Raw genomic sequence first — 16,739 nt, forward strand, 5'->3', positions numbered from 1 at the left:
CCACAGCGCCACCTATCTTAGTATCATCTGCATACTTACTAATCCAATTTACCACCCCATCATCCAGATCATTAATATATATGACAAATAACACTGGACCCAGTACAGATCCCTGAGGCACACCACTAGACACCGTCCTCCAATCTGACACACAGTTATCCACCACTTCCCTCTGGCGTCTCCCATTCAGCCATTGCTGAATCCATTTTACTACTTCAATATTAATACCTAACGATTGAATCTTCCTAACTAACCTTCCGTGTGGAACCTTGTCAAAGGCCTTACTGAAGTCCATAGAGACAACATCCACCGTTTTACCCTCGTCAACTTTCCTGGTAACCTCATCAAAAAATTCAATAAGATTTGTCAAACATGACCTTTCATGTTGACTGTTCCTAATCAGACCCTGTCTATCCAGATAATTATATATACCATCTCTAAGAATACTTTTCATCAACTTACCCACCACTGACGTCAAACTCACAGGCCGATAATTGATAGGTGTACTCTTAGAACCCTTTTTAAACAATGGAACAACATGAGCAATATGCCAATCCTCTGGCTCCATCCCCATTTCTAATGATATTTGAAATATTTCTGTAAGAGACCCTGTCTATTTCCACACTAACTTCTCTCAAAGTCCTAGGGAATATCTTGTTCGGACCTGGAGACTTAACCACGTTTATATTCCTTAAAAGCGGCAGTACTTCCTCTTCATTAATCGTCATACTTTCCATAACCACCCTTCTTGTTTCCTTTACCTTACACAATTCAATATCCTTCTCCTTAGTGAATACTGAAGAAAAGAAATGGTTCAAAATCTCCCCCATCTCTTTTGGCTCTGCACATAGCCGTCCACTCTGATTCTCTAAGGGACCAATTTTATCCCTCACTATCCTTTTGCTGTATAACTGTGGAAACCCTTTGGATTTATTTTCACTTTACTTGCTAAAGCTGCTTCATATCTTCTTTTAGCTTTTCTAATTTCTTTCTTAAGATTCTTTTTACATTCTTTATATTCCTCGAGCACCTCACTAACTCCAAGCTGCTTATATTTATTGTAAATCCCTCTCTTTTTCCGAACCAAGTTTCCTATATCCCTTGAAAACCATGGCTCTCTCAAACTTTTAACCTATCCTTTCAACCTAACAGGAACATAAAGATCCTGGACCCTCAAAATTTCACCTTTAAATTACCTCCATTTCTCTATTACATCCTTCCCATAAAACAAATTGTCCCAATCCACTCCTTCTAAATCCTTTCGCATCTCCTCAAAGTTAACCTTTCTCCAATCAAAAATCTCAACCCTGGGTCCAGTCCTATCCTTCTCCATAATTATATTGAAACTAATGGTATTGTGATCACTGCACCCAAAGTGCTCCCCAACACATATCTCCGTCACCTGCCCTATCTCATTCCCTAACAGGAGATCCAACACTGCCCCTTCTCTAGTTGGTACCTCTATGTATTGCTGCAAAAAACTATCTTGCATACAGTTGACAAACTCCAAACCATCCTGCCCTTTTCCAGAATGGGTTTCCCAGTCTATGTGTGGAAAATTAAAATCTCCCACAATCACAACCTTGTGCTTACTACAAATATCTGCTATCTCCTTACATATTTGCTCCTCCAGTTCTCGGTCCCCATTAGGTGGTCTATAATACACCCCTATAAGTGTCACTACACCTTTCCTATTCCTCAATTCCTCCCAAATAGCCTCCCTGGACGAGTCCACTTATCTATCCTGCCAGAGGACCACTGTTATATTTCTCTGACAAGCAATGCAACACCTCCTCCTCTTGCCCCTCCTATTCTATCACACCTGAAGCAACGAAATCCTGGAATATTTAGTTGCCAATCACACCCCTCCTGCAACCACGTTTCATTAATAGCTACAACATCATATTTCCAGGTATCAATCCATGCTCTCTCATCCACCTTTCTTACATTAAAATAGATGCATTTAAGAAACTCTCCGCCTCTTACTCTCTTTTTATCCTTAATGGAGCAAACAACTTTGTTATCTTTTTCTTCCTTGTCCCCTACATCTTTGGTCTGAGTGCTCCTGATCTCTGCCCCTGCCTATCCTCCCTCACACACTGTCTACTAGCTTTATCTATTTGTGAACTAACCTCCTGTCTCCTAGTCTCTTTAGTTTGATTCCCACCCCCCAACCATTCTAATTTAAAGTCACCTCAGTAGCCCTCGCAAATCTCCCTGCCAGGATATTGGTCCCCCTAGGATTCAAGTGTAACCCGTCCTTTTTGTACAGGTCACACCTGCGCCAAAAGAGGTCCCAATGATCCAAAAACTCCAATCCCTCAGCCATGCATTTATCCTCCACCTCATTGCATTCCTACTCTCACTGTCGCGTAGCACAGGCAGTAATCCCGAGATTACTACCTTTGCGGTCCTTTTTCTCAACTCCCTTCCTAGCTCCCTATATTCTCCTTTCAGGACCTCTCCCCTTTTCCTACCTATGTCATTGGTACCTATATGTACCACCACCTCTGGCTCCTCTCCCTCCCACTTCAGGATATCTTGGGCGCGATCAGAAATATCCCGGACCCTGGCACCAGGGAGGCAAACTACCATCCGGGTCTCCGGACTGCGTCCACAGAATCGCCTACTGTCCTGGGAAATGACAGGATTCTTCAGGGAGCATAGTTATCTTGCTACCTGCACTGCAGTCAATGAATTCAGGACAATCTCGTCTTTTGATGCTCATATTTATTTCCAGGGCTACTGAGATAGGACACCAGCCACTACCTTGGAGCAAATCCCCTGTTCTCGGTCACGCCATGACATAGCAAGCTCGGTAAGTTAACAGGACGCCACGTGACGGCGTTGCTATGGGCGCAGTAGTATAGGAGAGGACATATGCGAGTGACTACTGCCCGGCAAGCCAAACAGTGGTCCTGTGGCAATCACTGCACCTGGAGAGGAGGAGCTATGGGAGACGCTTCACCCTCCTATGTGAGCGGACGTCCAGCCCAGGACTCACCTGTCCAGTGGTATATCATTGGGTTTATTGATGGAGAGATGGATCTCATATGAGGCTTTACCGACCTCATATGATGCTGGGACAGGGTTCCTTAATGTGCCTGAACACCAAAGTTTCAGGATGTTTAGTACCTTGCATCAAAGTTTAGCAAACCTCACTGGAATAAAGCTACACACATCAAAGTTGCTGGTGAATGCAGCAGGCCAGGCAGCATCTCTAGGAAGAGCTGCAGTCGACGTTTCAGCCCGAGACCCTTCGTCAGGACTAACTGAAGAACTGGCTGCTCTCAGACAAGACTAACTCCTCTTAAGGGCTATCAGTACTGAGGTAGAATTTAGACCTAAAACATCAACAGTTCTTTCCATAGAAGCTGCCCCTTTAAGATGCAGATGAAGATGCTTGTAAAGAGTGCAAACAAAGAGCTGTACAATCAGTGGTACTTAAAAAAAAAGATAAAGCAAGTACCTAGTTAAATTTGAAGAACCCTTCAATAAACATCAGCGAGTAGACTTGAGATAACATTAAGCCACTGCTGGAGCAAATGTGAAGCCGATTCAAAGCTGTGGAGCCCAGACTCGAGAGCAAAGAATGAGCTGATGTTTGGCTGATTTAAGCACTGGGCCAGATTGGAGAGGTCGGATATGGGCTGAATTGAGGTGGTGGGGTCTGAGCCCAAGGGTGTATAGAAGTGTTGAGGAACTGCTTTAAATACTACGCCAGATTAAAAAGGTCAGGGTGTCAGGCTGGAGACGAGGGATGGCGCAGTGTTCAGCTTGCTGCTTGGCAAGGTTTACTCATCTCTATGCTGAACTAAGGCTGTGGCCTGCAACTAATCGGCTCCTGGACTGGCTGCAGTGACGACTTGTTTCATGGCTGTGAACTTGTGAACTTTAGCGTTGAATGTTATTTGCTTACTTTTTGTTGGTTGTATGATTGGTTTGTTTTAACTGAGCCTTTTATGGTCTTTTTAATGGGTTCTATTGGGTTTCTTTATATTATAGCTGCTTGTAAGGAGATGAATCTCAAGTTTGCATATTGTAATACATACTTTGATAACAAATGTATTTTGAATTGTGTATTGATTGTTTAGCAGCAAGGCTTGGACATATACCAGAGAGCACAGAATCTCTGATGATTATGGTGACAATGATGTGAGGAAAGGAGGATATTTTTTGCAAGGTCTGCAGTAGGAAGTACCTACGTTAATAACAAACTGCTAAACACACAATGAGAACTTCTAGATTTCCCATACATGTTACAATTAAGTCTACAGGCATGAAAATGTCTGTTTAAATACTGGGGAATAAATCTCCTTGAGGAGCAGATGAGGCCTGTAAGAACATTTTCCAGTTAAACAAGATAATCTAAAATAAATGTAGAATACTTGAAGATGCTAGAGGTCTTAAAAAAATGTGCTCAATATTGATTTCCTTTCTCATGCACAGTTTCCAGATTTTCTATTTTATTTCCATAGATATCCATTTGAACTATAATTACAAATATTACCATGATGTCTATTTCCAAGTTCTTTTGGTCACATTGTAAATTTGTTTAAATTTGGTGATTAGTATACTTTGATGTTTGTCTATTGTTAGTTGAGTTGCCGATTTCCATATTTATGAAAAGCTTTGAGCTAAGAACTAATGATGAGATGACATGAGTAGAAATCTGAACAGATCTATATTTCACAGATCTTATTTGTTTTCTCCCTTTCTATATATCCTGATTAATCTAACAATCAGATAGCTTTAATAACTGTGTCTCACTGGGCAATGCTGGACTCAGAGATGCCTCTCGGTCCTATCCAGCCTATCCTTAACCTCTCTGCAACTTGAAATTAATCTATATGCTCCCTCTTCTTGTTCTGATCAAGATCTTCAATATGCAACTTTAATTTTGTTTCTCCTCAAAAACTACCTGCTGAGTTCCCTGCATTTCCTTTTACCCGATGGCAGAATGTATCATTATTGATGAGTGTTGAGACTTGATCATTGCTTTAACTTTTGTAAAAGTAATGGTCCTATGCGAAAAAAGTTATAATTTGAAATGCAATAAGTAACTAATTGATTCTCCAAATACACAGTTCCTTTATCCAGACAAAAGGTTAAATTGCACTAATTAGATTAACTTCTGCCTTAATTCTCAATTGTTTTGGCTAGGCTCAGCTGGGGTGGCAGTTCACCATTGCAATTTCAACATTCAAAGTACGTTTTATGATTAAAGTTATGTATTCTTTATACAACCTTGAGATTCGCCTCCTTACCAGCACACACGAAACAAAGAACCCCAATAAAATATATTAAAAACAAAACAAGACCGTCCAAACACCCAGTGTGCAGAGAGAGGGGGAAAAACACATTGTGCAAACAATAAAAGGAAGCAAACAGCATTCAGAACTAAAGTTCACAATGCCAGGCATCACTGCTGCCAATCCAGCCGTCCTCCTGTTGCAGAACACAGCCTCAGTCCAGCACGGAGACGAGCAAATCCCATCGAGCAGCAAGTCAAAATGGTCCGTCTCGCTCCTCTGATATCTCGATCACTTCAATCTCGCCTGACGCTTAAATTGTCCAGTCCTCAGGCTCGGGCCCTGCCACCTCGACACAGCCAGTACCCAACATTTCCAATTCAGCTCAGCCCTTGTATCAATCTTTCCTCGCTTTGCCTCGCTTCTATGTAAAGAAGTTAAATTGATAAAGATGGAGACGGATGTGAGAGTATGGAGGAACATCTGGAAAACTTCTGAAATGCCCGCTTCGCTGCCGCTGCTACTGTGTGGTAACCAGAATCTCCGGAGCAGAAGGCCCCAAAATCCTTGGCTTTGCGTGTTTCAGCGGCCAGGGCGAGGTCGAAGGCGCTTGGCAGAGAATGGTGCTCGGGAGGCTGTATTGGAGCGGCTGCTCGGAGGCTTGAAGTTTTCAGATGGACGGACTCAGTGTCGGCTGTGGTAGGCTGCTTCCAATGCATTGGCAAGTTGACGGTGCCTGGAGGTTTATGGCAGGGAGTTTCTCCCTTTTGCCACCTGCTATTGGGGACTCAGGAGTCGATCGACTTGGGGACTTTGAGACTATTTTTACCGTGCCCATGGTTTGTTCTTCATCAAATTATGGTATTGTTTTGCACTGCTGTAACTATATGTTATAATCATATGGTTCTGTCAGTGTTAGTCTTTGGTTTGTCCTGTTTTCTGTGATATCACTCTGGAGAAATATTGTATCATTTCTTAATGCATGTATGCATTTCTAAATGACAATAAAAGAGGACTGAGTGTTCTCATAATCTAAAAAAAAATGTTCCTATATCTGATCACAGTTTAGTGAGGAGAGTGAAGGTAAGGGCATTTTAAGCACAACTCTGATTAGCTCTGTTATCCTATCTATCTAGTTTTGTGATAGAACACAAATGATGTTTACTTGGGCAAACCGATTTATTCAATGGTGTCTGTGTATGCAGAATTTTGGCTACATAAGGAGTTATTTATTTCAGGAGGGAGAGAGAGATTGGTTAGAAATAATAGGTAACATGTCAAACACACACTGAAATGAAGATGACATTTAAAAATGCCTTTCCTCGTTAGGTATCCACTTTAATACTAAAACATTTGCATCTTGTATAATTATAAGACGTAGGAGCAGAATGAAGCCATTCAGCCCATTGAGTCCCCTTCACCAGTTCATCATGGCTGATCCTGATCCCACTCAACCCCATACACCTGCTTTCTCGCCATATCATTTGATGCCCTGACCGATCAGGAATCTATCAACTTCCGCTTTAAATATACCCACAGACTGGGCTTCCACCACAGTGTGTGGCAGAGCATTCCACAGATTCACAACTCTTTAGCTAAAAAAAATTCCTCCTTACTTCTAAAAAGTTGCCCCCTCAGTCTTGAGGCTGTGCCCTCTAGTTCTGGATACCCCCACCGGAGGAAACATCCTCTCCACTTCCACCCCATCTAGTCCTTTCAACATTCAGTAGGTTTCGATGAGATCCCCACACATTCTTCTAAATTCCAGTGAGTACAGGCCCAAAGCTGTCAAATGTTCCTCATATGTTAACCCCTTAATTCCCAGAATCATCCTTGTGAAAGCAATTCAGGATGTATATTGTACATATTTCCCTGACATTAAATTTGATCTTTGAACCATTGAACCTCCTCTGGACTCTCTCCAATGACAGTACATCCTTTCTGAGATAAGGGGCCCAAAACTGTTGACAATACTCCAAGTGCAGCCTGACTAGTGTCTTATAAAGCTTCAACATTATCTCTTTGTTTTTATATTCTATTCCCCTTGAAATAAATGCCAACATTGCATTTGCTTTCTTTACTACAGACTCAACCTGTGAATTAACTGTCTGGGAGTCTTGCATGAGGTCTCTCTGCACTTCTGATGTTTGAACCTTCTCCCCATTTAGATAATAGTCTGCACTATTGTTCCTTTCAGCAAAATGCATTACCATACATTTCCCAACACTGTATTCCATTTGCCACTTTTTTGTCCATTATCACTAGAATCTTGAAATAAAATCTGTAAAGTAAGGCATTTGATAGAAATATAAGCCTTACAGATTTATTAAAGTACCTTCAAAACTAGACATGTAATAAATGAGATTTCAGCAGCCCTGAATCAATGGTTTTCAAACTGCCAATATGCAAAAGCAGAATAACCTACATGATTGATCAGATGAAGCTGCTGTCAATTCTTAAAATATATTTTTCTAATTGGATTTATGTGCGTCATGGTTGACCCAAACACTGTATATAAAGTAAATTATTCATCTTAAATTGATGGCATAAATCATTTCACTAATGGAAGAACAGAAAATATTTTCTTTAGGTCATGAGGGAAATCAGAATGCAGTAAATGACATTTCATCAAAGCAAAATATTCATTATGTGGAAGTATTTGAACATTGAATGGTGGAACTTTGAACCCAACACAAGATTTGATCTGAATAGTAAGCACCTTTATCAAAATGGAGTCACTTCTATCTCTGAATTATTAGGAAGGAGCATAGGTCTGTCAATGTAAACTTGACTGAACTTTGTCCAATAAAGGTTTGATAATTTTGTATTATCAATTATTCCAGTATTGTATTTCATACACTCAGTTTATTTACTCTCCTTGCTTCAGATTTCATTTTTCTACTCTTATTTGCACCTATCCCAGACATATTTCTGGATCTTCACTAGTCTTCTACCACCTATCACAGCCAGTGGCACCACTATCCATTATGTCATTCAATCTTAACATTTTGTTACAAACTTTCCCTTTTGGTCTCTGTTCATCTCACCCTTCTCCACAATTTAAGACCTGTTTAATTTTGTATTTTACTTTCCTTATTCTAGTGGGAGAACATTGAACAGGAATATTAACTCTGTTTCCATTTTCACAGATACTGCCTAACTTATCGGGTACTTCTAGCACCTAAAGCATTTTGTACAAATTCACCCTTGCCAGTTAGGCATCGGAAATCGTCTTTTCTGTGTAATCCAAAAGATGTTGCTAAGACAAGAACATCCACAAAATAATTTATAAGTCAACTGATATTCTTTGGGAAGGTCAAATTGGAAACTATGGTCAGTCATGAATGTCACCATGTGTAGCTTTAGGCTTCACTTTCAAAGCTGATTGTGAGTGATGTAATTTTATTATGCAGAAGACAAATAATGCCTCATTATTATAATCACCATATATCCCTACAAGCTTCAGTGGGAGCTAATGTTCCACTTTGTCTTGACCTTTTTGTTATCTGCAATGCTGAACAGGTGCCAGGCAGGCTCTGATTTAATTCATTGACTTCCTCCATGGAAGCTGTTCATTTAGGATCGGAATATGAAACTTACTTTGTGTCAAAGTGTGCCATTCCCTCCTCATTTCATTTTCAGTTAGAACAAACCACAGGGATTCTGGCACTACTATCTTGTAATGGTTCAAAATTGGGACAGTTCCAATTTTAAAGTAACAATGCTGGCTGGGCTTAACTGGAAGACAAAAGAGAGCCTTGGCTTTCACCCAAACTGTAGAATTTATGCCAAGTTTGAGCAAAAAGTAGAGAAGAGTAATAAAATTCTGACTCAAAGTTTGCCTTCTCTGAGAGGTTGTTTATAGGTAGGAGCCTCTGCACATCACTGTCTGAGGCAAAGTTGTTGATGGGACCTCACCTCACAACTTGAGGGTATGAAGTTAGTGAGATCAGTCCTCCAAAGCAGATTGACAGGGAAACAGATCATGGGAAGTAACTCTGCAGCGGGCTGGCTCATCATCATCAACAATCTTCAAGAATAACTTAGTGCTCGGTGTTTACATGCAGGCATAGCTCCCACCGCCCCACCAAACCATAAACAGCCATGCAATACAACATTATTGTCCAGAACACAAATAGTCTTAGTTTTAGAATGATGAATCAAATAATTTCGATTAATAATGGAAGATGCTAGGAATGTTAACTCCAGTGACTGGGATATGGCAGAGGGGAAGAATGAAGGGAGGGTAGAGAGGTAGAGGGGAGGGGAGATAATGTGTTAGGTTGCTGATCCTTATTCAGATATGGAAGAGATTAGAGCTTTAACCTCTTAAAATTTTAAGTGGATCGTAAAAATGATAAATAATCAAATGACATTTGTTAAAAATAAGATTAATGTTTTGGTTATGAACTGAAGTGTTTGTAATCAGTGCTGACTGTGGAGCATTAAACAATGAGCTGCTATCTCCTAGGCCAGCATTCAGCTTCGTTATGGTTTGTGTCAGAGTGAGAGCAGGACAGAGAATTAGACCATTGAACAGTACAGTACAGCACAGGCACAAGGCCTTTGACCAAACCAACTAAATTAATAATCAAATGGCTAACCTAATCTCTTCTGCCTCCACAATGTCCATATCCTTCTAGTTTCCTCTCATTCATATGCCTATCTAAATGTCTCTTAAGAGCCCCAGAAATGTTTCTGCCTCTACCACCACTCCAGGCAATGCATCCAGTCACCCACCACTTCCTGTGCAAAATTACCACCTCTTACCTTAAATATATGACCTCTAGAATGAAACATTTCAGCCCTGGGAAAGGGCCATTATCTGTCTAATCTATCTACGCCTCTCACAGTTTTATAAACCTCTATCAGATCTCTCCTCAGCCTCTGTCATTCCAGAGAAAACAACCCAAGTTTGTCCAACCTCTCATTATACCACATGCCCTCTAATCCAGGTAATATTCTGCACCTTCTCCGAAGCGTCGGTATCTTTCCTATAATGGGGCAACCAGAGCAATACACAATATTGCAGATGTGTCCTAGCCAGAGTTTTATGAACCTGAAAGATAACTTCCTGAATCCTGGTAATGCCAGCAGAGCCAATGAACTGATTACAAAGGCTGGCTCTGTTGTGAGTCAAATTGGACACACTGGAGTCTGTGGTAGAACAAAATCCTGGCAATTCTGGGCAATGTTTCTCACCCTCTGCACACCACTTTTGCTGAACAGTAGAGTACATTTAGTAATAGACTAAGAAAACTGTGCTGCTCCAAAGTGCGCTTTGAGGTCATTCTTACCCTCAGACATTAGGCTGTATAATGAGTCAATCTACGGCCGGGGAAATGTTGACCCCCTCCTGTTACACTGTTTGAGGTAACTTTTTTTTAATTCTTTCTTACTTCTCTTCTAATATTTGTATATTTGTATATCTGTATATTTGTAATGTTACTGTTTCACTGTAATTTCCTTTGTAATCAATAAAGTATCTATCTATCTATTTATCTATCTTTTGGACTAAATGCCTTGACTAGTAAAGACAAGCACGTCATATGCTTCTTAACCAACCTATCATTCTTCAGGGAGCTATGAACTTGGACTTCTTTACATTTGACCCACTAATGTGCAACCTTTCATATTTGGCCAGATTAAACTCTGTCTGCTGTTCTCCACCCATATCTACAACTGATCTATGTGCTATTCTGTTCTTTGCCAGTCTTCTATGATATCACAACACCACCAGTCTTCGTATCATCTGCAAGCTTACTAACCCTCGCATCTACGTTTTCATCCAGGTCATTTATATACATCACGAACAGCTGGGGTCCCAGTACAGATCCCACAGAACACCACTAATCACAGACCTCTAGCTAGAGTAAGTGCCTTTGTCCACTACACTCTGTTTTTCATGAGCAAGCCAGTTCTGAATCGAAATGGCCAGTTCACTATGGATCCCATGCATCTTAGTCTTCTGGATGAGCCTCCCATAAGGGACCTTGTCAAGCATCTTACTAAAATCTATGGAGAAAATATGCACAGCGCTACCTTCATCTATCACCCCTGTCAGTTCGTCAGAAAACTGAACATATTATTAAGACACAACCTGCCTGCAGAAGGCCATGCTCGCTTTCCTTAGTTAGGTCATGGTTTTACAAATGTTCCTAAATATTATGCCCAACAATTCTCTCCAGTAATTTCCCTGCTACTGACATGAGACTCACCAGTCTATAGTTTCCAGGATTCTCCCTGGTTCCCTTCTTGAATAACGGAACAACATTAGCTCCTCTCTACTCCTCCGGGACCTCCCCTGTGGCTAGAGAGAGGACACAAAGATATTGGTCAAAACCACAACAATCTCTTGTCTTGCCTCTCTCAATAACCAGGGTTGTATCCCATCAAGCCCTGGAGACTTATCCACCTTAATGCTCTTTAAAAGACCAACACTGTCTCCTTTACCTTGAAATGCCACAGTACATCAATACACTCTGCACTGACCTTCCTATCCTCCACATCCTTCTCCTTGGTAAATTCTGATGTAAATACTCATTAAGAACCTCACCCATCTCCTCCACCTGCATCCTTTATCCCCTCTTAATCCTTGAGCGTTCCTACTCTCTCCCTCGTTACCCTCTTACATGACCAACAATTCAGTACGTTAGAGAAGTGATCAATCAACGTTTAGATTTCCTACTGTAATGGAACATGCACTGTGAACGTGAATTTAGACACAGTTGTGGGAAGTGAAAGTAAATTGCTATTTCAACTGCAAGGAATAACTGGGATCCCAACAATGGGAAAGGAGAAATAAAATTGTAGCTCTGTATTATAGGAAATATAGAAGCAATGTTGACAGTGATGGAAGATTAAACCAAGATGCTGTGGAAGGAATGTGGCCCTCAGAATGAGGAAAAGGGAAAGAAAAGTACATCTTGTCATGTCATAGTACTGGACTTGGCTGAATATGTTGGAGAATAGTCCATTTATGTGCAGAATGCTGAGGTAGAAGGTTCCTAGGAATAGATAAAGAAAAGTCCATGACAGAGTGGATCAGAAATGAACCAGTGAAAATAAGGGAAGAGAGGGGGAAATGGAAATTATTTACTGCAATGTTCTATGAGGTGAGAAAAAGCCCGACTGTTCATAGTTCTCAGTAAACAAAGCACAGAGCTGGCAGAAATGTTCCAAGAGCATATAATGTTTCGGATAAAAATGCTGGCAAAGCTAGATGAAACATAGATGGTCATAGCAACACTTTTTATTTGAATGAATTGTGGAATTAAAGGAGAAGTTATTCAATGTTAGCAGCTCAGCCAATGAGAGGAGGGTCTGATGGTAGGGCGACCATTCAAGATTCACAGGCCACCCTGATGGGAATGGACAACCAATGTGGAACATGCCAGGAAACTGCAAGCTGCTAGAATGGCAGAGGATACTGAAAGAGAACTGGCAAACGAATAGCCAAGATGAGGAGGTGCTGGGACCCGATGAAGTTACTCGGTTTGCATTTCTCTGATTCATCTAGTCTGGTAAGAACATTTTAGCATAAAGTCTGGAAAAGCTTCTGCACCACAGTTTCAGCTGGCTCATTACAAATGATGTCTATTTCGGTTTGCAGCATTGCAAAAGAACGCATTGACTTCAATGTCAATCTGATGCAATATTCTTTGCTCATAATGATATTGCAAGGACTGTGGTATGGATGCGTTAGAAGTGTGAATGTCATCTTGGCAATCAGTGGAATAAATGTAACTTTTGAAAGCTGATGGTATTCACTATGAATTTCTGATCATTTGAAATGTAAATGCTTTTTATAAGGGCCAACAGGGTGGCACGCATGACCATGTGAGTTTCCTCTAGGTGATCTAGTTACCTCTCATAGTCCAGATACGTATGGGTTACTATGGTTTAGTAAGTTCTGGGCATGCTATGTTGTGCAGGAAGCATGGCTACATTTTCAGGCTGCCCTCAGCACATCTTCAGATTGTGTTGGACAATGACATAAAACAACACGTTTCACTGTATGTTTCAACGTATAGATGACAAATAAAGTTAATCTTTTAAATAAACCCAATCTTTTTCAATAAAAAGCTATGCAATCTAAGTGCCATGGAAAGATATTTCAGTTAATTTTCCAGACCTGTAATAGCTCCATGAGGAAAAGGGGAAAAGCACTTCTCTAGATGGTATAAAGTGATATGTCTTCAGCATGGTGAACTGACTATAAACAAATCTGTTTTAACCTATAAAGGCTCTCAATTAGACAATCCTAATGGTATGCTAACAAAAAATAAGTTTCAGGTGTAATGACATTTGAAATTATTTTTAAAAATGGCACTGTATAATAACTTGGATGTAGACATGTCCAATCTCCCTTCAAACACTGAAAGAACAAATATGTTTTCATTACTTCTCAGCTGCTGCTGCAATAGCCAGGATCTCCTGGTGGCTGGCCATTTTAATACCATTTTCCATTTTCTACATGTTTGTCCACAGCCTCCTCTACTGCCAGTTTGAAAGCACATGTAGAGTGGAGGACCAACACCTCATATTCCAACTTGGTCATCTCTAATCTGACAGCATCAATGTCAATTTGTCTAACTTCCAGTAACCACTCACCTCTTTTCCCCCCCACACCTTTAGTTTTCCCTTAGTCAAGCCCCTTTTCTCCTTTTTCCTACTCTTTTCCTTTCCATCCTCATGACCTGCCCATCAACTGCATCTTCCTCCCTCTTGTTTGCCATCTCCATCTCTTTATTTCATGGATAACTGTCCTCTCTTATCAGAATCCTTCTTCTCTAACCCTTTGCCTCTTCCACCTATCGCTGCCCAGCTTCTCACATTATTCCCTTTGTCTCCACTCTCACCTGGATTCACCTGTCACCTGACAGCTCACACTTTCCCTGCCTTTCTTTTCTGACTTCAACCCTCTTTCTTTTCATTTCTGATGAAGGATCTCAGTCTGAAACTTAGACTGTTCATTCCCCATTTTAGATGTTACCTGGCCTGCTGAGTCCCTCCAGCATTTTATGGGTATTGCTCTAGATTTCCAGTATCTGTATCTCTCTTGTGTCCATTTTCAATTATTAATTCAGTTTGTCAATATTTCCATTTCCATACTGTCTCTGCATTACTTGAAATAATGCACTATGATCCATGCCAAAGAATATACACATCTACAAAAATAGTACAAAATTTTTCTTGTAGTAATAGAGTTTCTCACATTCCTGGATTGAAATTGTCCTATGTAAGAATTTTATAATTGATGAATGGCGAGTTATTTGTTTATTGGCGCAACATCAGTTATTGAATTAGTGACAGATATCTACAGTTTACCTAATTCGAACCTAATACCAAAGCTATTAAGTAAGTAAGTCAAACAGATGGGAGGAAAAAAACCTGTTAGTTGCACAGAAAACTGAAATACTTAGCTGAGCTGTGCATAAGTACTTTGTGCCGTGTTCTACCTCTGAGTTCTTTAACAGCTTCTCTTGACCACGGGCTAATCACAGCACACAGCCAGGAGTAATCTAATGCTGGCCATGGTTGATTGCAAGATTGCGTTTATAAAATACAAATGAAAATGCCATTGGGCACTTCTTATACTTTGCTTTGTCCAGTGTGGAGAAGGAAAGCATTTAGATGGTTGAAGGCTGTAGCAAGTTTTACAATATACACTCTGTGGCCACTTTATTAGGTATCTCTTAAACCTAATAAATTGGCAACCATGTATGTGCTTGTGGACTTCTGCTGCTTTGACCCTTCCACTTCTAGGTTCGACGTGTTGTTCATTCAGAGATGCTCTTCTGCACACCACTGTTGCAACACATGGTTATTTGAGTTATTCTCTGTTTCCTGTCAGCTTGAACTGGTCTACTCATTCTCCTCTCGCCTCTCTCATTAGCAAGAGATAATGAATTTTTCCCACAGAGCTGCCACTCACTGGATGTTTTTTTTTGTTTGTTTTTCACACTGTTCAGGCTTTTATTTTTCTTTCATTTGTGTTATCAATATCATTGTCTTTTTATTCTTACTCAACTGAATGAGTGAATGCTGCCCAGGGCTGTGTGCTCAGTCCACTGCTGTTCACTCTGCTGACCCACGACTGTGCTGCAACACACAGCTCGAACCACAGCATCAACTTCACCGATGACACGACCGTGGTGGGTCTCATCAGCAAGAACGACAAGTCAGCATACAGAGAGGAGGTGCAGCGGCTAACTGACTGGTGCAGAGCCCACAACCTGTCTCTGAATGTGAACAAAACAAAAGAGATGGCTGTTGACTTCAGGAGGACACGGAGCGAACACTCTCCACTGAACATCGGCGACTCCTCCGTAGAGATCATTAAGGGCACCACGTTTCTTGGTATTCACCTGGCAGAGAATCTCACCTGGTCCCTCAACACCAGCTCCATAGCAAAGAAAGCCCAGCAGTGTCTCTACTTTCTGCGAAGGCTGAGAAAAGTCCATCTCCCACCCCCCATCCTCACCACATTCTACAGAGGTTATATTGAGAGCATCCTGAGCAGCTACATCACTGCCTGGTTTGCAAATTGCACCATCTCGGATCGCAAGACCCTGCAGCGGATAGTGAGGTCAGCTGAGAAGATCATCGGGGTCTCTCTTCCCGCCATTACAGACATTTACACCACACACTGCATCCATAAAGCAAACAGCGTTATGAAGGACCCCATACACCCCTCATACAAACTCTTCTCCCTCCTGCCATCTGGCAAAAGGCACCGAAGCATTCAGGCTCTCATGACCAGACTATGTAACAGTTTCTTCCCCCAAGTCATCAGACTCTTCAGTACCCAGAGCCTGGACTGACACCAACCTACTGCCCTCTACTGTGCATATTGTTTTGTTTATTATTTATTGTAATGCCCGCACTGTCTTGTGCACTTTATGCAGTCCTGGGTAGGTCTGTAGTCTAGTGTAGTTTTTGTGTTGTTTTTATGTAGTTCAGCATAGTTTTTGTATTGTTTCATGTAGCACCATGGTCCTGAAAAACATTGTCTTGTTTTTACTGTGTACTGTACCAGCAGTTATGGTCGAAATGACAATAAAAGGTGACTTGACTTGACTTGAGAAAATGAACCCGGTGCATGGACACCAGATCCTGACTGCTATGTTCAGCTGAGTGGAGTTTGGTTTCTGTTGAATTAAGTATTTCCTATTTCACACACAAGATGAGCAGTACACACACTATTCTCTGTACACTCTAGAGACTGTGTGTGTGAAGATCCCAGGAGATCAGCAGATCCTTAGATTATCAAACCACCCCATATGGCACCATTAATCATTCCATGGTCAAAGTCATTTCGATCACATTTCTTCCCCATTCTGATGTTTGGTCTGAAAAACTGCACTACTTGTAAAATTTAAAATAGTGATTAACTGAACGTCTTGACCATGCCTGAATTCTTTTATGCATTGAGATGCTGCCACATAATTGGCGGATTAGATATTTGCATTAATGGACAGCTCT

Source organism: Mobula birostris, chromosome 2, assembly GCF_030028105.1.
Source record: "Mobula birostris isolate sMobBir1 chromosome 2, sMobBir1.hap1, whole genome shotgun sequence".
Classification (NCBI taxonomy): Eukaryota; Metazoa; Chordata; class Chondrichthyes; order Myliobatiformes; family Myliobatidae; genus Mobula; species Mobula birostris.